General features: G+C 42.7%; 1 protein-coding gene across 1 annotated transcript in view; it reads right to left on the bottom strand.

Annotated features, from left to right (window-relative positions):
* The window catches only part of KANK1 (KN motif and ankyrin repeat domains 1), a 204,013-nt gene that overhangs the window by 63,865 nt on the left and 112,564 nt on the right, over positions 1-27,584 (bottom strand). The gene's annotated exons all lie outside the window — the stretch shown is intronic.

The following is a 27,584-nucleotide window of genomic DNA, read 5'->3' as shown; positions in this document are numbered from 1 at the left end:
GGCACACGGTTTGGAAACATAGGGTTCATGTTGGGCACTGTATTTCTTACTTTTTACGGATCTTTTATTTAAAAGTTAATTGAGGGACACCTGGGTCGCTCAGTCGGTTAACCATTCAGTCTCTTGATTTCGGCTCAGGTCATGAATCTCAGGGTCGTGGGACCAAGCCCTGTATGGAGCCCTGTGCTGGGCATGGAGCCTCTTTAAGATTCTCTCTCCTTCTCCCCTCTCTAAGAAAATAAAAAAAATAAAAGTTAACTGAGATCACTGCCATAAGCTGTATTACAATCACGGAATTGAAAATAAAAAAGAAACGGGAACAAGAAACGAACTCTGCTCCAACCCTGATTTTTCGAAATGCCTTTTGGAAAATGCTGGCAAAGAAAGCAAACAATGGTGCAGATAGAAGTATTCCATTTCTGCTATGCCCAGATCCTAACTCTAGACCCATGAAAGCCGAAGAAATTGATCTAATGAGTTCCACGTTGAGATTTCAAGCAACAGTTCAGAATCCTCAAACGACCTGCCAACAACAGGAGGAATGCTAACATAACAACACATCCATATACAATGGGTTCTAATGCAGCCACTGAAATCATTTAAGAGCTAATAATGTAGTAAACTACTCAGGATGCCTGGTGGCTCAGCGGTTGAGCGTCTGCCTTTGGCTCAGGGTGTGATCCCAGAGTCCTGGGATCAAGTCCCACGTCGGACTCCCTGCATGGAGCCTGCTTCTCCCTCTGCCTGTGTCTCTGTCTCCCTTTCTGTGTCTCTCATGAATAAATAAATAAAATCCTTAAAAAAATAAAATACTCAAAGGACAGTGATAAATATTGCATTGTCATAAACCCAATATTGTTAAAAATGTGAAGGTATGTATTTACATTATTTACACATTTATTTAAAACCATTAGAAGTATATCAGATTGTTCGTTATGGTTGCTGCTGGGTGATGATGCCATTAGGGATGAGTTTAGCTCCTCTATTACTTTTGTAACAGTAACTTAAAAAAAATTTAGAGACTTCTTGTCTTGGGTTTTATTTGCTTTAAAATGGACAGGAGAAAGAAAAGAGTATTTTCGAAATGCTACACAAAAGGGAAACTACCAGGCCACAGTCATGGAGATGGTAAGAGGTGAGAAATACTAGTCAATCAGAGGAAGAGATGGCTGATCCCTGTGGTCACACAGGCTGAGCATGTCTTGCTGTAGAGCCAGTGAATTTTTCTTCGCTGCCCAAATGGGTTTGCACTAGAGCTCACAGCTAACACACTGTTCCCTGGCTCGGTGGCGTCTCCAGCTCTGGTGACAACCACCAAGCCCACCCGCAGGGACCTGATTCTCGGCCTCCTACATCAGGCCTCAGGGCTCCCTGCTGGTCCCCATTTTTGGCCTGGCAGCACAGCAGGAGGACAGGATGGCTTGCTTCTTTCCATGTGGCAATCACATGACATTCTGTCGGAAACAGGCACTGGCTCAGGTCCAGGGCACTGAGTTTGGGAAGCAGTCACCTCTGTGCAGGCAAACCTCGCTCAATCAAATGGTGGGCTTTAGGGATTAAATTAAAAAAAAAAAACATATATATATATATATAGGGACTGGGAGGGCAGGAGGAGGAGGAGAAGAGAAGCCCAGCTTCTGAAATTCTTCAACTAATTACACTTTTAAAAGCCAACAAAAACAAGACCTAAGCAAAAACCTTGATTCCTGGCTCCCTTCTAGACCTATGTGCTCGTGCTCTTGCTTCATAATGGCTTGTAAATACCTCCACTTAAACTCTTGAGGGCAAACGGAAGGCAAGAAGAAACAGGCTGTGTGTGTTATGGGTGCGTGAAGTATGTGTCAAGGTATTCGGATGGAGATGTGCCCAGAATCTTGGGAGTCAAGCTTCATTACGCTTCGGTCCAACGTTCCTCTCCTGTTGGTGAACCTCCTTCACCTGGCAGAGGATTTTTATGCTAGATCCAAACTGGCTCTCCCACCCTCCCTCCAACTGAACAATAACCTCCAAATGAGGAGGAAGCCCCAAATGAGGAACTACAAACATGCCACTGGTATGATAACATGACACGGCTGTCGCTGGGCGTGGATCCTGGTGGCGTCTGCACAAAAACAACGGCTTTATACTGTGTATTGATTTTTCCCAGTTATTGCTCATGCCTGACAAGTGGCCTTAAACCATGAGGACTTAGTCTTCCTAATGATATGCAGATACTTAAGTCAGGGCATTATATAAACCAGAAAAGGTTTGGCCATGATCCATTCTCTGTTACAGATCAATAAACTGCTTCTTTTCTTCGCCAGAGAAGACTGCAAACAGTAAATCTTCAGTGGTACAATGGTGGCTTAGTTCTGCTCACTAAGAAAAAGCACTTCTTTGAAAGGCTTTGGGAAAATACGTCAATACAGAAACTAAAGAATTTGTCTTCTCTGTTTATTTCAAGAGACTAATCTGGAGAACATTTTAGTAGTTCCCTAGTATAGTGCAGAGAATAATACAGACACTGCATGAATTTGCCCCATAAATACTTTACATCACGAGCTCACTATGGAACAAATGTGAAGAGCAGCTTGCTAAGTCTTATTCAAAGGATGCAGTTATGAAAACAAACAGATGAAACTGAGATCTGATATATAATCTAGGCTGGCACTGCCAACCACCCAAATGTCACTGCCTTGGGTAGAGTCCAGATAATGATGACGGGGACATCGCGGAGACCATGCAGATGACAGCTGGCATTTATCGAGCTCTTACTACTATTAGCTATTGAGGTAGAAACAGCATCTACTCTATGGTACACCATTATTTTAAGGATCGCCGACTGAGAAAGATGTTGTTCATTAAATGGCCAGAAAAATGCTCCTCAAACACTAATTATTGTAAGACATAGCCTCATTTTAGAAGTGCTCAAAATGTGAGAAATGTGCATCTTAGAATTTACGAAATGATGGGACATTCAAGGCGCTTTGAAAAGCACCTAACAGTTATCACCTCATTCAAACCTCACAACAACCCCATGAAGTATAAAAATTAGCTCTCCTCATTTTACAAAAAGGAAACTGTGACATGGGGATGTTAGAAGACACCTGGCTCAGAGAACTAGTAAGCGAGAGCGCTGAGTCCAGAGGTAAACCATCCAGCACCGGTGGTCACATGCACTACAGCTTTAACAAGTATGAATTTACGTCCATAAATAAGAGGAGCCCCTGAAGGAGGTCACCTGAGGGACGTATCTGCTTATGGCAAGGATGCTTTGCTCAAATTCCTTTTAGACAGAAAGTTGTTTCAGAACGTTCTGGAGTATTGTTTTGGGAGCATCTTCCATCTTATTCCCTGAGATTATGTGTTTAAGAGTCTGAGGAGGGACTCCTGTGACACCCAGGAAATGTCTCAGGACATGCTTGCCACACTCTGGTGTGTGGAGACTCCACAGGACACCAGCCAGCCTGGCTACCCACCTCGTTCCTTAGACTTTGCTCTGGATGTCATCTGGCTCCTTCAAAAAATTAAGTACCTTTTCAACCGAACAACATTCTCCACCCTGGAGGATAGGTGGGAGGCTCCCAGTGGGATCATAGGAATTTCAAAAATGGATAGAAGCTGGGCAGTGAAATTGGAATACTAACCCTGCTGCTCCAAGGACAACTGGGAAAGGTGAAACAACTGTTTTGACGGGCAAGGTCTGGGATGTCTTTTGCAACATGTCATAGGAATTTTTCTTTCTTTTGCTTCACAAAAGTAACAACATCAACAGTTGTACCTAAAATCTAGAAAAGACAGAATCTGAAAAAATAATCACTCATTATCTCCTTGGGCCAAAGTGGCCACCATGACCACCCGAGTTGATTTCTGACTCTGTATATTTTTATCATCTTACCAAGTTTTAAAGACCTATAACTCCTAGGATTCATGTCAGCCGCATTTTATTTCTACTTGGAGATGTAAACTAAACACTGTATCATCCCCACAAGTTCGCACACTAGTGCTGGAAGCAGACAGGCACAGAATCAAAGGAGAAAGCCCTAGAACAGCAGTGTACACACAGTTAACTATTCCACAGCTTGGAGCTACTACTTTGCCCCCAAAGGCTGCGAGTGGCCAAAAAAAGGTAACTATTAGAGACCACTTGGCCTCAGTCTCAAAGGATCAATTAGTGTTTTCCAGGGGGAGAAAGAGGGAGGGCATTCTAGATAGAAGGAACAAAGTCAAAATCTTGACATGCAAAGTCAAGAGCTACATGATGAGGCACCCAGATGGCTCTGTCGTTAAAACATGTGACTCTTGATCTCAGGGTTGTGAGTTTGAGCCTCACATTGGGTGTAGAGACTGCTTAAATAAAAATCCTAAAAAAGGGGAGGAGGGCGCCTGGGTGGTTCAGTCGGTTAAGCGCTCAACTCTTCATTTCGGCTCAGGTCATGATCTCGGGGGTCGTGGGATCGAGCCTCGCACTGGGCTCTGCTCAGCAGGGGAATCTGCTTGAGGGTTCTCTTACTTCTTCTGCCCCTTCTACTTTCTCTCTCTAAAATAAACACATAAATCTAAAAAGAAAAAAGAGAAAGAAGAAAGAAAAGAAAGGAGAAAAAGAAAAAGAAAGTGTGTCCTAAGTACAGCTGTGGCTAGAGCACGGTCTGCTTACATGGGGGGCTTTGCTGTAAATGAAGTGAATTGCCTAAGAAAAAGAGGACCAAGGCCTGAATGCTAAAGAGAAGAGTCTACACAAGCCAGAGTGGAAACACACACACACACACACAAATACCTTTACCCTAATGAAACGTGCAAAGCTCATTTATTTCTTCAAATAAGTCTGTCTTTCAAATACTCATCCAAAAACCTGTCTAATTTATTATACACAATCTATTGTTGCCCAGATATTTCTGTCCAGAGTTTAATTAAACGTACTTAATTAAAAGTATGTTTGAGTGCAAACTTTGGCCACAGTTCATCATCAGATTATCTTCTGGTGATTTCTAACACTGGCTCTTACCACAGAAACTATGGTGGCAGTAATGTTAACCAGCTCTTGGTTATTTTCCAACCAAATTACCTAATTATGACCCAAACCCATTTACCTTTCTCAAATACAGCAGATAATTTTCTTGGTATGGGTGGTGTAGAGGGGAAAGGAGATCTTAATTATCCATCACGATCTAAGTTGGAATCCTGGACACTAGTTTCATTTATAATATAGGAAAATGATGGGTTTTGCCCATTAGAAAAACTATTTTTGCCATGTTTTCTCAGTTATGTTTACAACTTATTTCTTGGGGTAACATGTAAGAAGCTAGAAGAAGTTTTTCTATCACAGAAACGAGTTAAAATGACACTAAAGAGAAAATATGGGAGAAGCAACAGTAAATGAATTCATTTATTCATTTATTTGTTTTTTTAAAAAAAGATTTATTTATTCATGAGAGACACAGAGAGAGAGACAGAGAGAGAGAGAGAGAGAGAGAGAGACAGAGAAACAGGCAGAGGGAGAAGCAGGCTCCATGCAGGAAACCTGATGCAGGACTCGATCCTGGGACCCCGAGATCACGCCCTAACCAAAGGCAGATGCTCAACCGCTGAGCCACCCAAGTGCCTCTCATTTATTCATTTAACAAGGAAGCCCGCAATGTGCCAGGCACAGAGGATAGACCTACAAGCAAAGGAGATGCCCACCTCCCCACATGCCTCCAAATCATCTAACTAGAGATCTGTGCTTTAGGTTGAGAGATAATTGAGGTCTCACAGTATGCCTAACAGATTAGCTCTACTAAAAGCCAATTCCTTGCTCCTTTTTCCTGCCTTATGAAACTCAAACTAGGCTCTTAGAAAAACAGCCATATTCTAAGTGGTCTAAAGTATGAAGACTGACTCTCCTATCTCTACTCCAGTCTCAATGATAGAATGCCTGTGCTGTTTCAGGAATTGAAAACTTTGCTGTTTCCCCAATGGGGGCACAGACCTAAGATGTTGTATCGCAAAACATTCCCATGTTAAGATCTGCCTCCTTGTGTTCCTAAGTGGGCACAGGCTTGCCTAGCCCTCCCATAGACCCTCCTGGGCCATCCACGACCACTCTAGATCGTGGAAGTGCATCGGGATCTTTCTGAGAGTATGCATAAGGACAATGCTCCTAACCAACAGGTTAAAGCCACTTCAGAGCCTGCAAACACTTTCAGAGCCTGGCACTGGCGCTGTACCAGCAGGGTTGCTGGAACTCACACTGCTTCCTGAACACTTAAAGGAAAGGCTGTTGGTAAATTTTCTTTCCAGGAAATTTTCAGTGAAGAGAGTTTATCAGAACATACCAACCTAGGCTGAAAAGTAGTTGTTTTCCTCTGCGGAAAAAATGAAAGGGGAGATAAATGAAAATTAGAATTATTGAAGTTTTTTTTTTTTAAAAGCTTATCACCTTTATGTTTTTTGTTGACCTCAGGGGAAAATACTCTTATGATTCAGTAGAGGCACACAAAATAGTACGTCCTGATTTGCTCTGGTTCGTCTCTAAAGGGTTGAGGGAGAAAAGACCACAGCAGAAACCTAACTCTTTCATTTACAAGTAGGTCCTCGTTAGTGAAGTCTTGCTCTTAGCAAGCAACCCTACTGCCAGTAGCTTACGAGCTAAAATGTCAGTGCTTTTGCCTATTCAAATATTAAAGAACCCAAATGTAACAGCCATGGCTGTAAGAGAATTAGTTTATTGTAGCCTGAAAGGCTTTTGTTCATTTCCTATTTTAATTATTTAAAATGTGAAGTTCTCATTTATTTACTGCTGTAGCAGACATTTTCCCTCTAATTCCTCTGGGATTGGGTTCTTATAGGATACTCTCTGTGATTACTCTTAAATTGATCAGTGTTATTCAATGGCAAGTTCAAGGGTACCTGGGACTGTCACTAAGGAAAAAAAGGGATCATAATACATCCTCAGGTTCTTAACCTTCAAGCAGAGGTTCTCAAAATGTGGCTCCCTGACAGCAGCATTATCACTGATCTTCTGGGAACTTAGAAATCCAAGATCTCAGACCATCCCAGACCTACTAAATCACAAAATCTAGTAAGATTCTGTATCTTAACCAGCCCTGCAGGTGACTCTGATACAGGCCAAAGGTTCTTAAGACCACTGCCTTAAAAGATGGGTTAAATGAGAAAAAACTAAGTCCTAAGGCTTGAAGAGCCAGGAACATCAACTAATTTTAAGAAAATGATACCCAGTGATTTGCACAATGTTCCCCAAAGGGTTGACTTTTTTTGCAATTTATTTACTCAAAACATATTGGTTAGGCACTCAGCATGTAACAGGCACACTGTTAGAACTTGAGTGGTAAACACGAGAGACTCAGTTTCTGCCCTCTTGGGGCTTAGAGGCAGGAATTTCACACATATGATTCACACACAATGGCCAATTATTAACACATTGTGCTAAATGCCACAAAGGAGGAAGAAAAATAGATGTTGAGTGAAAATAACAAAGGTCAAACTTCTTAGGTTGATGAGGATATGGAGATGTCTGGGAATGGGTGGTCCTTATAAGCATCTCTAGGGAAATGACACTGAAGGTGAGACTTGAGGGACATCAGACTGGAGGCAGGTGTGAACTGGGGGCATGTGGGGAACAAGGCTGGAGTCCAGAAACAACCCGACACATAGATGTTCCCATAAAGTCTCCACAGAGGCATACAGAACCACCCAACAAGGGAAGGAAAATCTTTTCAAAGAGCCGCGCTACAGCAGATGGCCATGTATAGGCAATATAACAAACCTTGACCTTAATCTTTCACACCTTATACAAAAATCAATTAGAAAGGACTCATAGTCTCAAATATAAAACAAACAAAAACCCTATAACTTTTAGAAGGATAATGTTGAAGATCTTCAAGACCTAGCTAGGGCTTGAAGAAGAGTTTAGAGAGGAGAGCTCCATAAAAGTGAAAATTGATGAAGTGATCTTCCTTAAAATTAAAATCCTTTTTTCCTATAGAAGCATGTCCAAAGGCACTGGCGCAGGAAAACCACTCTATGTGTTTGAGCAACTGAGTTTATATAAGAGAGCGGAAGATAGGGCAGCCCGGGTGGCTCAGTGGTTTAGCGCCGCCTTCAGCCCAGGTTGTGATCCTAGAGACCTGGGATCAAGTCCTACATCAGGCTCCCTACATGGAGCTGCTTCTCCCTCTGCCTGTGTCTCTGCCTCTCTCTCTTGCTCTGTGTTTCTCATGCATAAATAAATAAAATCTTTAAAAAAATAAAAAGAGAGAGCGAAAGAGCAGAGAGGGGAGTACAGGCTAAATCAGGCCGTCTGCTGGGCTTTGCTGGACATGGGAAGGAGATGGGGGTTTATTCTGAGTGCAAAGTCACTGAGCATTTTAACACCAACAAGTAACACAAAATCAATGATCTTACTTTTAAGTATTTTGATTAGGGGAGTCCTGGGCAGCTCAGTCAGCTGAGTGACTTTTAGATTTAGTTGGGGTGGAGGTCTCAGGGTCCTGAGATCAAGCCCTGTGTGGAGCTCTGTGATTGGCATGGGGCTGTGGAATGTGCTTGAGATTCTTTCCCTGTCTACCTCCCTCACCCACCCTCCATGCTCACACTCTCCCTAAAATAAATAAATAAAATCTTTTTTTAAGAAAAAAAAAAGGCTCACAGAGAGAGGCAGAGACCTAGGCAGAGGGAAAAGTAGGCTCCCTGTGGGGACCCCGATGTGGGACTCGATCCCAGGATCCCGGGATCACCATCTGAGCTGAAGGCAGGTGCTCAATCACTAAGCCACCCAGGCATCCCAATCTTTTTTTTTTTTTTTTAAAGGTTCTAAAAATGGTTACAGGAAAATCTGGAACCAAAAACTGAATCCAAAGACTTACAGAGGAAGACCCTGCTTTCTGCGGTGTCCCAGCCACCCTCAAATTCAAATTGCCCTTAATACGTCATGCCTACTGCTCCAAGAAAGCTTGACTGTCGCTTTCGTTCACTGAAACCAATCTAACTTAAGCCCTTTTTAATAGAGGAGACTCAAAACCTTCCCTTTTTAATAGAGGAGACTCAAAACCTTCTCTTTTTAATAGAGGAGACTCAAAACCTTCTCTGCCTTTATTTGTGTGTGTGTGTGTGTGTGTGTGTGTGTGTGTGTGTGTCTCACACTTTCCTGCTGTAACAAGCACACTGCTTTCATGACTGCAAAAGTGCTGCCCATGTTCGTCGACCCATGTTAGGTGCGTAAACGCCAGGGCGCAGGCTGGGGGTGCTGGCATCTGTCATGGAGATGACTGCAAACACTGGGTTCCTGCCAGCGTCTCATTCCACCGAGGCATGCTTGGGATAACAGCAATAGAGGGACAGCCTAACCAATGACAGGCCACGCCCAGGAGGGAAAGTCTTGTCCCCTGGTCAGTACAGGAAGGGAAGACCCCTGGGGTCATTCCCACCAATTCCAAGTGGTCAGAGGCCACAGACACATCCTCTGAGGGCCAATTCAAATACCATCAATCACTCAACACTTTAGCCATGTTCAGTTGGGAAATGCAACAGGCCTGGGGAAGGCGACTCTGCAGCTGGGGACTCACCCTGAGATCCTGCCTCTTTCTTGTCCCACCTCTCCATTCCTTCTTCTGAAAGGCTCTGACAGCAACGTCTCAACTCTACTACACTTGGAAAAGTACCAGAGGATGGAACCTCCCAGAGAGGAGGCTTCACTCCTAACCCAGAACAAAAAGGTTGGGCTCAAGCCAGAGATGCAGGCTGAAACCATGTCCCCAGAAGGCTGGCTCCCAGAGGGTGTGATATAACAGCGGGACAGAGCCAAATGCCACCTGCTCCTGACCTGGGGGCCTTGGAACTTTACTGAACATCTAGCCTCCTGGGTGTTAACACCTAGTGGGTAGGGGCTGAGGTAGTGAAGAAACAAGACCGGATCCCAAAGATCCTTCTTAGAAAGACCACGAACACTGAGATCTAGATCTGGGGGGGGGGAGAAAGGTCTGTGAGCATATGTATAGCATACCAAAGCAAAATTAACTCAGAAACATTTGTGTGGAACTACAGAAAGGGGATAGGGAGAAGCCAAAACAAAAATTTCTAACCATCAAGGAAAGGTAAACATTCATTCACAGCAAAATATCTATTATTTCTAAACTTAACATGTCTAGCATCTCAAGGACATTGTTTTAATTTGTTTTACACTATTTTAAAAACATATATATATATATACATATATATGTATATATATATATATATATAGAGAGAGAGAGAGAGAGAGAGAGAATGTGCATGAGCTCTCTATATATAAAAATAGAGAGGAAGAAGGGTGGAGGGCAGAGGGAGAGAGAGAATCTTAAGCAGGCTCCATGCTCAGTGTAGAGCTTCACAACCCTGAGATCATGACCTGAACCAAAATCAAGAGTCATCCGACTGAGCCACCCAGGTGTCCCAAAAATATAATTTTTTGAATATAAAAATGATGTGTTGATAGGCAGTTTCATGTGTTTGTTAACAGCTTCTAAGCTTCATGCTATTCCAAGTGTAGTGCCTCCTCCCACCCCCTACATCCCCCCAACCCCCTACTGCATGCCCAACAGCAGCAGTATCTACCTAACTCGCTGCCTTGTGGAAAAAAGCAGAATCACGGACCCCAGGACAGACCTGCTGATTCAGAACCTGCAGCCTGACGAGACGCCCAGGTGATTCGCACACACCTGAAGTGTGACTCGTCCTGGGTTAGCCCTACTTTCCCTAACAGGCTTTACACATCTCCTAACGGGCTTATCTTATATCCTGAGAGAGCCAGAGCAGTAGTTCATGACCTTGACAGATGAGGGGAGTTACTGTCCAGGCCCCAGCACAGACCAGTGAAGCTGGTGGGACCAGCTTGCCAGGTGGGACCCTGGCATCAGGAAGCTCCCCCGGGAGATTCCAATGTGCTACATTTGAGAGTCACTGGTTCCAGAAGTTCTCAATATGTGGTCCCTGGACCAGCTGCATCACCATCACCAGGGGACCCAACAGAAATGCACATTTCTTTCCTTCCTTCCCTCCCCCTACTTTTGATCTCTCTCTCTCTCTCTCTCTCTCTCTCTCTCTCTCTCTCTCACACACACACACACACACACACACACACACACACACACAAACTGTGACCATGCTTAAAGAAAGGGAGCCCATTAAAACCTCAGGAAATTCTCAGAAGGCAGGCATCCTGGTATCACTCTTGCACAATATACTTGGTACCTGAAATAAAAACGTTTGTAAGGATGGCCCAAAATTCACTTAAAAATCGAGGATGAAGGGATGCCTGGGTGGCTCAGTGGTTGAGCAACTGCCCTCGGCTCAGGGCCTGATCCTGGGGTCCTGGGATCGAGTTCCGCATCGGGCTCCCCACAGGGAGCCTGCTTCTCCCTCTGCCTGTGTCTCTGCCTGTCTCTCATGAATAAATAAATAATATCTTAAAAAAACAATTGAGGATGAAGCCAGGAAAGTACATTTGTAAAAACTGATGGAGTCATTGGCTCGAAGCATACAGTGGATGAGGAGGCCATGGCCTGGAGGCGTCAGCCACGTCTACTGTTCCATGGGGCTCTGCACCGCTGGTCCGATAGCAACAGTATTTCCCCAAATCTGCGAGTACAGCATCCGGAGACTCTCCCTGGAGATTCTGGTTCCCTGAGTCTGGCATGGTGTTGAAGTTCGTTATCACAGAAGAATGGAGAACATGCTACTTTATAGGACTCCTAATCCTCATGTCACTGTTCCTCGAAGGGTGGCCCTGGACCAGTCTTGTCACCTGGGGATTTATCAGGAAGGCAGGTTCTGGGGCTCCAGCCCGGGCTTCCAGATCAGAAACTTCAGGTGGGCCTGTGGTTGGGGTGTTAACAAGTCTGGCAGAGATTCCAAAACCATGGTACTGGGCCATTTTCAAAACTCTTCCATCTTTTAAGTGGAAATGACCTCCTGTTATCCGAACACCTAGTTTTTGGTGAGAAGCACAGAGAAACACCAGCCTCATCGTGGTGGGGACCTTGGCTTGTGTCTTCCTTTTATGGAAGCAATGGTCTTCCAAAAAATGGGTCGGTTGAAGGAACATGCTGAAGACACTCTTCCGCGCAATCATGAATTATTCGTGTGGGTAGGAGCAGAGTTGAGTCTAAGCACACTGCCAAAACAAAAGCAGTTGTGCCAGTGTGGCAGGGTTTTAAAAATATCATGAAATTAAAAAAATAATAAAAATATCATGAAATTTATGGGACGCCTGGGTGGCTCAGTGCTTGAGCATCTGCCTTTGGCTCAGGTCATGATCCTGGGGTCCTGGGAGCGAGTCCTGCATCGGGCTCCCCACAGGGAGCCTGCTTCTCCCTCTGCCTGTGTCTCTGCCTCTCTCTCTGTGTCTCTCATGAATAAATAAGTAAAATCTTAAAAAAAACAAGATTAAATAAATTAAAAACTGAAATCTTTCTTTTATTGGAAAGATCATCTAACAGCAACAGGAAACACGGAAAACACTGTCTAATGTGATGAGGTGTGTTAATGATATTCTGAATTGCTGTCCTTTCTTTTCCAAACTTGTGTTGTGTCAAGAAACATATTTACTGCAACGGTATGAACACTGGTTCATTGTTCCCTTAATGTTCAAATGCAAGGAGACTACTTGAAAACTTGTGGAATGCAAGACCAAGAACACTGACCACACAAGGACAGGCTTCAGAGGGTTTCTGAAACTCCCCAAATTAAATGCAAAGTTGTGTGATTTTTAGCAAACACATACCTTTCAAGGGAGAGCTTTTACTGCCTTTAGTCGATACCAAAAAAAAAAAAAAAAAAAAAGGCCAGGACCCAAGGAAAGTCAAGAACCTCTGAATTTCAGCCTTTTTCCCTGGACACAAACCTGGACAGAAGGCCTCACAGTGTAATGTTCTAAGATGTGAAAGAAAATCCATTCCCTTACCTGGAAATTCTTTTCCCCTGGCCTTAAATGCTGCTCATGAGGATGTGGGTGGGGGTGGGGGTGGGGTGGAGGGGGTGCTCATCTACAACAGCAGAGCCCAAGCCCAAGAGCCTGGAAACCATGTTTTAATTTCCACTCGGCCTCAAACGACCTCCAGGACTCTGGCAGAGTTACTCAAATGCTCTGGGCCTTTAGTTCTTGATGGCGAGGCTAGGACAGCCCTGTAATAACAACTCCAGGTCTGGCAAACATTCTGGGATTCTGTAATTCGGGTTGCGGCAATCCTAGGCTCCCCTGGGCCGATGTTGCCAAATAAAGTCAGACCACATGGGACGTTGGGGATGGGTCAGCAGGACACAGGTCTTGCCTCCCCAGCCCCACCATGTCTGGAAGCTCCTCCAGCCACAGTGATGACCACAGAGTATGACCACCAGGCAACGGTGAGGAGGTACTGGGAGAGCAGGGCTCTGGATTCTTTCCCAACTCAGTTCTCAGAGACGCTGCTTTTGTCCTACTCCCTTCCAAATGGAGGGATCTTTCCTCTTTCAAGGCAATAGCGGTGCATTTTCAACAATAAAGGAAAGTCTAAGAGAGAACGTGAAAGATAAGCTATAATTCTACTCACTGCCATCAACATTTTGGTGGGTAGTGTCCTAATTCTCCCCTGTGCTTGTACACACACATATACATATTCTTTCCCAAATACGTTACTTTATTTTTCTTTAGTTCCTTCTATTTATTGTTGAGTAGTATTTTTATGTTTTTAAAAAGATCTTATTTATTTGAGAAAGAGTGAGAGCAAGAGGCATCAGAGAAGGAGACAGAGAAGCAGACTTGCCACTGAGCAGGGAGCCCGATGTAGGGCTCAATCCCAGGACCCTAAGATCATGACCTGAGCCAAAGGCAGACACTTAACCAACTGAGCCACCCAGGTGCCCCCGCGGAGTAGTAGTATTTTTTATTAATATATTAGAGTCTTTTTATCCATTCGCCTATTGATGTTTCTGGTGTGGGACAATTACGAATAAAGCTGCTACAAATACTCTCCCACAAATCTTCTTGTGAACATGTGTTGTTTATTTTTATTTTTGTTTTTTTTTTGTTTTTTAAAGATTTTATTTATTTATTCATGACAGATACATAGAGAGAGAGAGGCAGAGACACAGGCAGAGACAGAAGCAGGCTCCATGCAGGGAGCCCAACATGGGACTCGATCCCAGGTCTCCAGGATCATGGCCTGGGCCGAAGGTGGCACTAAACCACTGAGCCCCCCGGGCTGCCCTGAATATGTGTTTATACACTTAGAACTGTTGGATCATGGAGAACATATATTTAACTTTTTAAAAAAATTTTATGTATTTATTCATTAGAGACACAGAGAGAGAGAGAGGCAGAGACAAAGGCAGAGGGAGAAGCAGGGCTCCACGCAGGGAGCCCGACATTGGACTGGATCCAGGGTCTCCAGGATCACACCCTGGGCTGAAGGTGGCGCTAAATCACTGAGCCACCCGGGCTGCCCTATATTTAACTTTCTAAGAAAACACCCCAACTTCTTTCCAAAGTGGCTGTGACATTTTCTATGCGCATTGCGATGTATACAAGTTCAAGCTGTTGTACCTCGTCAGCAACACTAGACACCATCTGCGGCTGTTGGCCATCACTGTTGACGGTCTGACATGCCTCTGTTTCCCTAATGACCATTGCTACTGAGCACCCTGTGCTTAGAGGTCATCATAGACTGTCTTCTGCAACGATTCTGTGCAGACCTTTTGTTCATTTCTGAGTTATTAGTCCTTTTGTTTGAATTATAGCAATTCTTTATATATTTTGGGCAAGAGTCCTTTGTCAGATTTGTAATTGTTAAAGTATCACACGTACTTCCACGGCAGACTGTCGCTGTTCCATTTGTTTTCCTGATGTCGCTCTTTTAAAGAACAGAAGTTTTAAATCTCATGAAATGCAACACATCAGTTTTCTTCTTCTATAGTTAGTACTTATGGTTGGTCTTCTGTTAAGAAATCTTGCTTCCCCTTCAGATGCGGAGACATTATTTTCTGTTTTCTTCTAGAAGCATTATGGTTTTAGTCTTTTCTATGCTTCACCTCAAATTAATTTTTATATGTGTATGAGACAGGAGTCCAGTTTAATTTCTTTCCATCTGAATAACTAATTGTCTCAGCACCGTTACTGTTAATTCTTTTAACATTTATAAGAGCCATTAAAAAAAAAAAGATTTTATTTACTTTTTTTAGAGAGATAGAGCATAAGCAGAGGGAGGGGCAGAGGGAGAGGCAGATTCCCTGCTGAGCAGGGAGCCGGATGCAGGACTTGATCCCAGGGTCTCAGGATCATGACCTGAACTGAAGGCAGATGCTTCCCACTGAGCCCCCTGGGTGCCCCTGTAAGAGTAATCTTTTGAAGACAATACCTGTATTCTCCTTATTAATAGCTGTAAAATGTTCCTTTCATACTTGGGCCATGTTTTATTTGACCTTCTTTTGTTACTGAATATTTAGATTATTTCCAATTTTCTCATATTACAAATACACTGAGAACTATACTCTTACATTCAGTTTTGTGTACCTGTCCAATAATTCACTATGGATCAATTCCAAGAAATGGATTTATGACATGAAAAGACAGAGCCTGGGCATTCTGACGGATGTAATACCAGGTCACCCTGAAGAAAGGTGAAACTCTTACCAAAACCGCATGGGTGGAGGCCAATAAAACTATAATCCATGTCTATCTTTATTGCTTTTAACACAGTAAACACACCACCAAAACAATGCATTCAAAATCTCTTTGCATAAATATGTTCTTATGAAGTTTGAATTTAGTATGGCAATTTTCATTGTTCAACATGGGATTCTCTGTTTATTCTTCAGCCTTGGCTCAGTGTAATTTATATTTTATCAACTCAATTTCTGTATTATAGTATTAATGTTGTCTCTGGGGTTAAATTTATAGAAAATGTTTAATTCTCTCATCCAGAAGTCTAAGAATGATAAATCCTACAATGACTTACAGTGGCTCACTCATTACCCACTATATTATATGGAGCTTGGCATGTAACCAATTGGTCAGAACACAGATGGGAATAAATTCTAGGACGCCTGGGTGGCTCAGCAGTTGAGCGTCTGCTTTCAGCTCAGGGCATGATCCCGGGTCTGGGGACTGAGTCCCCCATCGGGCTCCTTACAGGGAGCCTGCTTCTCCCTCTGCCTGTGTCTCTGCCTCTTTCTCTGTGTCTCTCATGAATAAATAAATAAATAAGATCTTTAAAAAAAATTCTATACTTCTGTCCTGAGACTTAAGAGGTCATTGTGTCAAAAGAACACAGTTAAGTACATACATTTGGACCCGTGGTACTTTCTGGAATAGAACTTTATTTGAAAGAACTTTATTCTTTCAAAGAAGTATCTCATGTACATACATACACCCCCAAATAAGCAGATGGTTAGGAAAAATGCTGGTAAACCACAGAAGAAAGTTCTTGCTATTGCTGCCACTATGAGGCCAGGTTCCTTAGACGAGTGTCATACAAGTAGAAATTATTACAGCCAACTATGAATTCTGTAAGAATTTTTTTGAAGCTATGAAACAAGTTTTTTTTTAAAGAGAGCCAAGGGGAAAATACGAAATGTACATATATTAACACACATATTTTGGAGGTGCCCTTACAGAAATAAAACCACATACTTCAAGAAAAGACATATGAATATATTATATGTAATGCCATATGATTATAAAACTCTTGGCTGCCATGGTTTAACATGCACTCTAAAAACCACCTAAGTTCAAATCCTGCTTGTGTAGATGAGACTACTTCATGAAATAACAGAGGTTAGGAGCCAGAATACAGTCACAGAAACTCATAGTGGTGGTCTTGTGTCCTTCCAGGTGAAGAGAGGAAGGCACCTGACAGCTTTTTCCTATGATGGAAAGCAGCAGGAAATGGATCTTTCCTCTCTGAATTTCCCCTAATCTCCTATTTATTTTCATACCCTTCTGCACCCCCCACACTCCTTTCCTCCTAGCTCTTAACTGCTATAAAAGAATCCAGGTCCTGGAATCCCAAGTCCGTGAAATGTGTTATTTCTTTATTCTCTTCATTGGCAGGAACACTGGGCCTCTTTGTACAGGACACTGGAAGGTTCTGGGAGAGACTGAGAACCATAGTTAAGCCCTAACCGGACAGTTCTTCTCGTTTGAGCCTCAGCAAAGCAGTGCAGCTCCTGACATTACAGGGTCCTGCCTGGGTCACTCTAACTTGCCTGCAGCACAACAGTGACATCCAGAGTCAGAGCCAGCTGAAGCACCCCTCGGAGCTGTCAGAAGCAGTGGGAGGCCCCCAGCCTAGCAGGAAGACACCAGAATCTGCATTCCCACAACTGCCCACCCTAAAGCAGAAGCACTGGTTTATCAGAGATCTTTACACCACATTTGCATTTCTAGAAAGTCTGCTTTCTGGGGACAGCATTAAACGGACCCATTCCATTGATTCTTCTTTATTTTCTGACCTTCTGTTTTTTCTTTGCAAGACTTAATTCATATATATTTCTTTAGGGCTCATGAGCACAGAGGCCAACCCCAGATTCCAGAACAGCTGTCGACAGAGAAAGGCAATCACACATTTGCTTTTCACCAACTCATAAGTTGCACTGAACTTTTTGCCAACTGCTCTGCTATGAAAATACTGGGACTGCAGATACTAAAATAGTACAATGAGCAGCTCTTGACCTTTTTACAAATTCTGCATTAAGGCTGGTGGGAAGGGGCAATTTCATTGTCATACTAGGGATTGCAAGGGGACACAGCACGATTTTCTCTTTAAGCTTCTGCCTCTTTCTGTCTCACCTTCTACTTTAAGGGAGGAGGAGGAGGAGGTGGTGGAGATGTGGCCTCGTAGGGCGGCCCCTGTGAGAGGCCTCCTCTTTGCCCCCCACTCACCCAGAGTTACTCTATGAGAGCTGCAGGTGCGAGACCTGTTTCGCCCCACTTGGCGGGTTGTCACGGTGAACAATGGTCAAAACCGAGATGGATACGGAGGCACCTGGCTGGCTCAGTCCATAGAACATTCAACTTTTGATCTCAGGGTCTTGAGTTCAAGCCCCACGCTGGGCGTAGAGCTGACTTAAAGACACAAACATGCAAAAAAACCAAGACGGATACCATCTCAATGCAAATATTCATACTGCGTGAAACCTTGGTAGGCCTTTAAGAAGGAATGTTGAGCCTTCAAGCTCCAACAAGCCAAGTTAGGATGGAAACTGTCCGGGTGTCAAAGCTACCATTCTGAGTGAGCCAGGGTGTGCAAATACATGTTCTAGTCTGCACAGCTCATTTGGAAATGGGCTGCCATGTGCGCTGATCATCAGACACTCTGGACTTTAATCTGTAAGTTGCATTCCAGGATGTTACAGGACCAAACCCACTCTCTACGTCAGTTATCATAGATTTTTACAATTCCACTAATCTGCTGGCTCCAAATGTCATGTTTCTGGAAATGTCTTTTTTTTTTCTTTTTTTTTTTATAATTTTTTTTTTTTTATTTATGATAGTCACAGAGAGAGAGAGAGAGAGAGAGAGAGAGAGAGAGGCAGAGACACAGGCAGAGGGAGAAGCAGGCTCCATGCACTGGGAGCCCGATGTGGGATTCGATCCCGGGTCTCCAGGATCGCGCCCTGGGCCAAAGACAGGCGCCAAACCGCTGCGCCACCCAGGGATCCCTTTTTTTTTTTTATAATTTTTTTTTTAATTTATGATAGTCACAGAGAGAGAGAGAGAGAGAGAGAGAGAGGCAGAGACACAGGCAGAGGGAGATGGAAATGTCTTGAACCAAGGTGAACCATATGACTTCTGATCCAAATTGGGACACTTTGGAGAGCGCTAAAAGGTTAAGTAGATGGGATGTCGGAATAACAGGTGTCAGCTAGGATGGTCTCAGGCAAACCAGGACATATCATGTCCACGTCTTTAAGAACTAACAGAAAAAAGGGGGGGGGGGAGGAATACTAATACAGAGAAACACTGAGAGACTGTTGTAAAAATGTCAGAACTTAGCATAAAACAGGGCCTTATACATATCCCAGGGCCACGGGGCTCTCTGCGGTCTTACGAATGGATAGAGTAGAAATATACTATGGTCTGAGAAAGGCTGCGGTACCACATAATGTCAAACAGAGCTATGCAAGTCTCACTGTCCTCACCACTGAGCATAATGCCAATGATAGGATGTTCTAGAATGGGTGGCTCTGAATAACACAACCTCCACCATTCTCCTGGAGACTGCATCCCACATTGCTGTACATTGTTTCCCCTCAACTCAGAACCTCAGAGCTGGATTATCTACACGGTTTCAGGACAAAAAGTCTCTCACCTTCTACTTTAAACCAAACCTGGCAACACACTCATCCTCACTGGACCATTTTACAATGTTTTCACAAGCGTTATTGTAGCCAAGCTGCAAAAGAGCTTCATAAGACACGTTCTCTCTGTGACAGATAAGGAGGCTGGGTTCACGGGAGTGAGCTCCAGTTAGCGCCTGGCCCTGGAGTCAGGGCACTGACTGGCTGGCTGGTGCTGCTCTTCTCACCGACCACCCCCCGAGCCTGACTGGGCTGTAGGCTTGGCACGTGCAATGATCGTCCTAGTTTTCTAAGTGTCTCACACTCAGAGCCTAGGACAGCCTACGTTCAAAATTATTTTAATTAATCAAAAATTATTCTTTGAGTGAATGAATAAATTGCCTAAGAAAAGGAATTGGTATGTTTCGGTTCTTGCGTCTGTGTTCTGATTTTACGACCCAGAGAAGGCAAATATTAAATACTATCTATGCAGAGTATTTTTAAAGAAATACTGAGATGATCCTACTAAAGAAACAGAAAAGAAGGGTGCCTGGGTGGCTCAGTTGGTGAAGCATCCGACCCCTGATTTCAACTCAGGTCATGATCTCAGGGTTGTAGGATCGAGCCCTGTATTGGGCTCCGCACTGGGTGTGGAGCCTGCTTGCGATTCTTGCTCTCCTTCTTCCTTTGCCCCTCCCCTGCTAAAAAAAATAAATAAAAATAGCAAAAGAGAAAAGAAACAACTTTACTACTATGTAGTTAACCCAGCTTATAGAAAGAGTATCCAGAAAAAAAGCATGTGAAAGCAGAAGATTGAAACGTATTAGATCAACCAGATCCTTTCATTTTGACCTCATTTCCTTGGACTTGAACAACAGCTCTGTGAAAAACACTTTCCCCAGGCTACCCAAGGAAGGTCCTGGATCAGGGATGGTATTTCATGTCTCTGCTGTAGTAAGTGTGGGCCAGAAGAAAAATGAAGGTCATTCAGCTCCTTCTTTAGTATTTGTTCTGAGTCAACAAGGAAAAAATAGCGTGGAACACTTCATGGGATTACAGCGAGAGCTTTTGCTCCTACAGTTACCTTTCAGTACTAGTCCTTAGTTGATACCAGGGATTCATACAACTGTAGTAAGAGCTTTCTTTTCAAGACCATTCCCTTAAAGCCAACTGGAATGATTAAAAAAAAAAAAAACCCACAAAAACAAAAAACAAAAACAGTGTGGGGATTAAATACATACTGAATGGAGCAAGAATATGTATAAGAAAAACTGCACTTGGTTTCTGTAGTTTTTACTACTTTAAGGTACGATCGGTGCCAAGGATCAATAGTTACAATGGATTAAGTTTCATGAAAATACAGAGAAAAACACAGAGGTATAAAAGTGACAGTCCTCTTCAATTTAAGCGTCCATACTTGAGAAATAATAAAACATCCTTATGTGATAATGACATAACTACCCAGAAGTTAGGTGTCCTGCTTAGAGCACTAATGAGAATAGAAAATAATCATATACACAGATAAATGATCACAAATAAATCCATGAACTTTGCTTATGCTGAAACCTTAAACCCAAGGCCAATTTACTCCCTTTTCACATGTGATTCTATTAAATCTGGCTGTTTGGCACTCCTTCCCCCACAGCCCAGTCAGATTACAAGTTTGGGGGATTGCTTCAGAAAGTCACGTAACTCAAAAGGCAAATTCCTATAGCAAGGGAAGAGATGTTCAAAGGGTGCTTGGGTGCCTGGGTGGCTCAGTTGGTTGAGCATCAACTCCAGATTTTGGCTCAGGTCATGATCTCAGGGTCATGAGATTGAGCCCTGCATTGGGCTCTGTTGGTGGGCATGGAGCCTGCTTAAGATTCTCTCTCTTCCTCTCTCTCTGCCCTTCTCCCCATCCTGCTCACATCCTGCTCCTTCTCTTTCTAAAATAAAAGCAAAAGTAAAGTAAAATAAAATAAAATAAAATAAAATGCTAGGAGCACCTGGGTGGCTCAGTTGGTTGAGTATCTGCCTTCAGCTCAGGTCATGATCCCAAAGTCCTGGGATTGAGCCCCAAATCAGGCTCCCTGCTTAGTGGGGAGCCTGTTTCTCCCTCTCCACCCTGCTTATGTTCTCTTTTGCTAACTGTCTCTCTCTCTCAAATAAATAAAATCTTTAAAAAAATAATGCTTGAAAAGGGTGAAACAGCCCTACAAACTGTACAGTTCCTAGGGATGTTGTTATTACTATAGCACGACATAATAATTATGATTGACAATGAAAGGCCTAATTTACTAAGAAAAGCTTAAACTATGTTTAATAGATTGCTTAAGAAAGTATGTAAATATGTAATCAATTTCAGAAAGTTTTCAAACCAAAATGGTTCAAGTGAGAGAAGGATGGAGAAGACACGATTACAGGGACAAATCCCGAGCCATTTGGAAAGCTCAGCTAACCAGAACAGCTTATTCTCTGATGGAGAACTATAACCTATGCTTTACTACAATTTAATTTTTTTTAGATTTTTATTTATTTATTTGAAAGAGAGAAAGAGAGATAACGCCAGAGAGCACAAGCAGGGTAAGGGCCAGAGGGAAAAGGAGAAGCAGACTCCCCGCAGAGCAGGGAGCCAGATGCAGGACTCGATCCCAGGACCCCGGGATCACAACCTGAGCTGAAGGCAGATGCCTAACTGCCTGAGCCACCCAGGGACCCCTACACTTTACTTTTAAATTTAAAAAATATTTCTTGTGGTGCCTGCTGACATTCATATTTTCCAAAGGTGTGTATGACTGTTAAAACAGGTATCCTCAGAAAATGTAGAAAAACACAAAAAACAAAGTGTCAAACAATGACATTATTAGTTGACTGCCAAGCCCTGAACTGTCAGCCCCTGGGGTCTGTCTACCACCAGTGCTTCAGTCCTTACGCCAGGTTAGCCTGTCTGGGGCTCAGCACTGGGTGTTTAACAAATGGCTGTTGAAATACCTATGTAATTTTGTGGCCAAGTCAGATCATTAAGGCCAAAAATATAATTCGTGGTCAAATCATGAAATATCTCCTTAAAAAAAAATAAACTTCCTTAACCCTTTAGCTGTTTTTGTTGCAAAAAATCAATTTTCAAACATTAGAGATTCTATTTCTTAAAAATGTCACCTCTCTTATTTCGCTATTAACTTAAGGCTTAGTGCTTTTTTTTTTTTTAAGATTTTATGTATTTATTCATGAGAGACACAGAGAGAGAGGCAGAGACACAGGCAGAGGGAGAAGCAGGCTCTCTGCAGGGAGCCCAATGTGGGACTGGATCCCAGGACCCCGTGATCACGACCTGAGCTGCTGAGCCACCCAGGTGTCCCAAGGCTTAGTTCTTAAACTCCTAAAAATATCAGTAGAATTCAATTCCTTTTTACCCAGGTTAATGGTAATTGATGCTTGTTCTCAAAACAGCAGCACCTACACAAAAATCACAGGTACTTATCACCTTGATTGAAACCACAGTGACCACATAGATTTAAAAAGATCTGTGCTTCCTTGAACTGCTTTCCCAGAAGACAATTAGCCTCTGCCAGACTCACCAGGCCAGGACCCTCTTTACTTTATTATCAACGTTAAAAAGGACTGATTTTTACCACAAACACCATAGGGAGAAGCACCAATATAACAGTGGTAAAGAACGTCACATGCTCTGTATAGTGAAGCAACAAAGACTGCACTTAAATATACATTTTCCCACATGTAAAACAAATCAAAGTTAAGTCTTGTCCATTTACCTTAAAACCCCTCACTTTTAAACATAATACTCATGGGAGAAGCTCCCTAGAATGGAGACCAAAACTTTGAGTGGACAGTAAATTAAACCAAAAAAAGAGTGTACTGCAAAAAGCATCTCATTCTGCAAAGGAAGCATTTTAAAGAGTTAATACTGAAAGTTGTTTTGAAACAGCAAAAGAGCAGATCTTAAAACAAATATGGTAAAAGTTTATCATCAAAAAGGTATTTTAAAGCAGTGGCTTTGAAAAGCTTATGAAAGTTACAGATTTTATCAACATGATGTTTAGATATATACACACACAGACACACACACACATACAGACACACAAATTTGCATGAGCTTTCAAAAGGGAGATTGAGAGGCAAGACAGTCACCTTCACCCTGAACAGATCCATGGTACAATACTTTGGTTTCGAAGTATAAGATCTTCCCGAATTGCGATCTAAGCAGATGCTTAAAAATGACCTTCCCTTCACTCTATTTGTTTCCAAATAGGCTCTCCCTCCTTTTTAGTTTTATTTATAAAAAGGTTCATAAGATATTAAATAGGAGCCTATAAAGTAGGGAAAAGAAAGATAAATTTACTCAGGCATAAACTGCATTTAAAAAAAAAATCTAGAACAACCAGGTTACTTACCAGTGCCATCGCTTCGACCCTTGCTTGTAGAGAGGAGAGGCTGCCAATTGGAGGCATAAAAATAAAACTCTCAAAATACCAAAAGGAAACACTAACTTTCTTCCATCTATAGAAGCTTACCAGATGAAAGAGAAAAAAAGCAAAGTGACAAGTACCTATTTACTTTGAAGGACAGAGAAAGAAACAAATTTGCCTTTGGACATTCAAATAAATTTCAAATAAGAACTACATGCCACAGGAGGTCTTGTCTTGCTTGAATTTTTCTCTTGCCTAAAGACCAGGAATCCTAGCAGCTGGCCATTCATGGAAATGCAAAGCCTTGCTCAGTTCTGGTGGCTGAGCAGGTCCATGAGCTCATCTTTCGGGGTACCAAACTGACAGAAGCCAGCTCATGCACTGCTGGGATTTAGCAAAAGCAAACACTTGTTCAAAACCATACCTGCCACTCAATACCACTCTCCTCTTTCCAGTTTTTAGTTTGCCCAAATGTATATTAATTCAGAGAAGTTGCTGGAAAAATAGTATCTGGGTTTTTTTCATTTTGTTTTGTTTTGTTTTTCAGACAGAGAGAGAGAGAGAGAGCGAGAGAGTGAGAGAGAGTGTGCATGCCTAAACTGGGGGTGGGGAGGGATAGAGGGAAAAGGAGAGATTTTAAGCAGGTTCCACCCCCAGCGCAGAGCCAGACATGGGGATCAACTTCAAGATACTGAGATCATGACCTGAGCCAAAATCAAGGGTTGGATGCTTAACTGACTGAGCCACTTAGGCTCCCTAATAATGTGTGTGTTTTTTAAGGGTAGAGAGGATAAGCAAATGGATCTTTACATGTCACCCTCAAAGAGAAAGGCTATTTATTCCCCCGCCCCCACACCCTTCTATAGCACAAATGGAGTAAACAGAGGATGCCGCTGTTCCCAGCTCCGTAAGTACTGGGTCATGTGCCTTAAAAATCTTTGTAATCCCAATGCTTAGAATATCCAAAACACAGTTCCATTTACATGTTTATGATGTTTTATGATCCTATTAGCCATTTCACAGAACAAACCCATCGCTTGGGAAGGATATAAAGGATACCAGGAAAAACGGGGGATTAGCAAGAGGGATGCTCTACTTTACTTCCAAATGACCAAAGCAAACATGTGACAAGGTGGATTCTAACACAGGAAAAACTTACTTAAAGACTTTCATTTATTTATCTGATAAAGACACTATACACTTACATGTCCAGACTACCTCTAGACACACTGTGCACATCTAATTGTATTAATTATCACTTCCATGGGGGACCTGGTTTCTTATAGGTGAACTTCTCACAGTTGTGGGGCTTTTCCCCACACAGAGCTGTATACTTTCAGGCTTGAGGCATCACTGGTGGAAAACAGGGAATTGGTTGAGGCTATCAATATGGCCCTTGGCCACATCTATTTAAAAAAAAAATGACATCAAAACCAAGCATTCCCTTTGAGAATATCATTATGGCACAAGCAGACATTCAAAAATGTTGGTGTGTGTCCTAAAAAGGAATTTCCACTCAAACACACTGCACCTGTCTGAGTAGTTAGGATGAAGGTTAATGGCCAAGAGCCTTGTGATTCACAGAGCATAGGATTGGGGATGAGAGCTTTCAGGTTCCTAACTTGGGTGTAAAGTTATTCTAAAGTGGGGCTGCGTCCAAGGAGATCCAGGGACCTTACCTAGAGCCTGAATCAGAGACAGACAGACATATGCCCTCACACCCTTCAGCAAGAAGAGCCGAAGGGTGTGGCGGTGTTTTGTAAAATCATCCAAGATCAAATCTCCATATGGGAAGAAGGTTGGTACTTGGGAAACTGCTTACTGCCGAAGATAAGAATGAGAGAAAATTAAAAGGGAGGTGAATATTTAAATAAAATGGCGTGGAATGCAATCTTACAGTAACATGATAGCTAGAAGAGACCTGGTATAGCTTGCTGAAGCAAAGCACTTAGCAGCAGATTTGTAGGGGAAAAGTGCATCCTAAGATTGCTTTTTTATGGGGCTCCACGAGGAACATAGAACCTCTATCGAGATATAGGTTGGTTTTTTTTTTTTTACATACTATGCATTTTTGTGAAGCTTCTAAATAATTAACCTTGTTGAGGTAAATGTTTTAAAATACACAAAAATAAACATAGTCAAATCTACTTGCTCAGTCTTGAGTTAAAAGGAGCAAACTGTCCCTAAATTGCAGATGTCGTTATGCTCTTTTTTATATCGGTTCTTAGCAGTGGCACGAATTGAATCGCAGGAAGAGGAATCAGTCCCTGGAGAAATCAGAAGAGGACAGTGTAATACTCACACTGATTTGGGGACCCAAGGAAGATACAGAAGAGAATCATGAGAAACCAAGTGCTTCCCAAAAGGCAGATGTCAAACTCGACACGTTTACGAAAGACAACAGAGTCAACCAACTTAGAAAGAACAGACAATTGTACGTTTGCCCAGAGCCTGGGAATCAAGGACCAGTACATTTCTTGCCAAGAGACACTGGACACCATTCCCAGAGCTGGTGTCAGCGATGTCATTTGAGCACCAATGGTCAGGAAAAACTTAGGTGAGACTCTGTTTCTAGGCTTATCCTGAATAAAACCAGCACATCCCTGACACAGCAGAGGTGCCACACTGCAGTTACCTACTTGAAGAGAAGCAAACTTCAGGGAAAATGCAGGAGTGGAGAAAAGAGAAGTGGCTTATATGGTATACATAGGATTTCAGCCATGGAGACTTTACTGGCAGCAGGAGTGGGGTCCTCCATGAGTGAGGTCCATTCCCATTCGGTAGTGTCCTGTTTGCAACTAGCCTCAGACACAGAGAGCGTGGCTTCATCTGCAGGCTTGTGCTGTCATTTTGGACAGGCCAGGATTCCAGACATGACACAAGATACCGGTCTTCATGACACTAGTCTGCCAAAAGAATCACTGGAACAGGAAAATTCTCTGATTCCCCCTGAAAGTACTAAGTCGTGTAAGAAATTGATGAAGATCCTCAGTTATAGTGGAGGTGGAGGAAGAACCACAACAGTATACTTCTTGAATGAGCAATATCTTCCTCTGCCACTAAGGAGGGAAGGCACATAGCTAAATTAACTTGCCCCTCAATGACTGCTGTGCTCACACCTTAGCCACGATATTTGATAAGCACCCCGTGGATCTTCTGTTTCAGTTGCCCCAAGAGTTACCACTGCTATGTACATAAGGCAGGACACAAGATTCATGTGTATCTGGATGTGATGCTCGGTACTTCTGCAGCCTTTTTGCCCCCATACAGAGTAAGTCTGAGGACCACTAGCATATGGTGAAAAACAAAGCAGAATGACAGTAAGAACCTGGGTCTTTGATGATATCACTAAACATAATGTGAAAAGATAGTCTTCGACTTATTACAGTTTGACTTAGGATTTTCAACTTCATGGCGATGCATTCAGTAGAAACCATACTTCAAATTCTGAATTTTGATCTTTTTCTAGGCTAGCCACATGTGGTATGACACTATCTTGTGACGCTGGGCAGGGGCAGCAAAGCACCTACGCAGTCAACAACACAATTATCGGAATGAACAACTGGATACACTGACACTTATCTGGACCCTACAGCCATTTTGCTTTTTCACTTTCTGCACAGTATTCAATAAATTACATGAGCTATTCAATACTTCATTATAAAATGGCTTTGTGTTAGAGGATTTTGCCCAACTACAACCTATTTACTAGAGGCTAATGTAAGTATTCTGAGCACATTTAAGCTGGGCTAGGCTAAGCTATGATGGTTGGCATATTAAATGCATTTTTGAATGGTGGTATTTTCAAATTATGATGGGGTTTATCAGAATGTAACCCCATTTCAAGTCGAGGAAGATCTGTACACTCACTCTTGGGTTGTTCCTTGATACCACATGACAGTGGTTCTCAAA

This window comes from Vulpes lagopus, chromosome 2, assembly GCF_018345385.1.
Source record: "Vulpes lagopus strain Blue_001 chromosome 2, ASM1834538v1, whole genome shotgun sequence".
In the NCBI taxonomy this organism is placed as follows: Eukaryota; Metazoa; Chordata; class Mammalia; order Carnivora; family Canidae; genus Vulpes; species Vulpes lagopus.
Note: the sequence above shows the minus strand (reverse complement) of the source record. Positions and strands in the feature narration are given on the sequence as shown.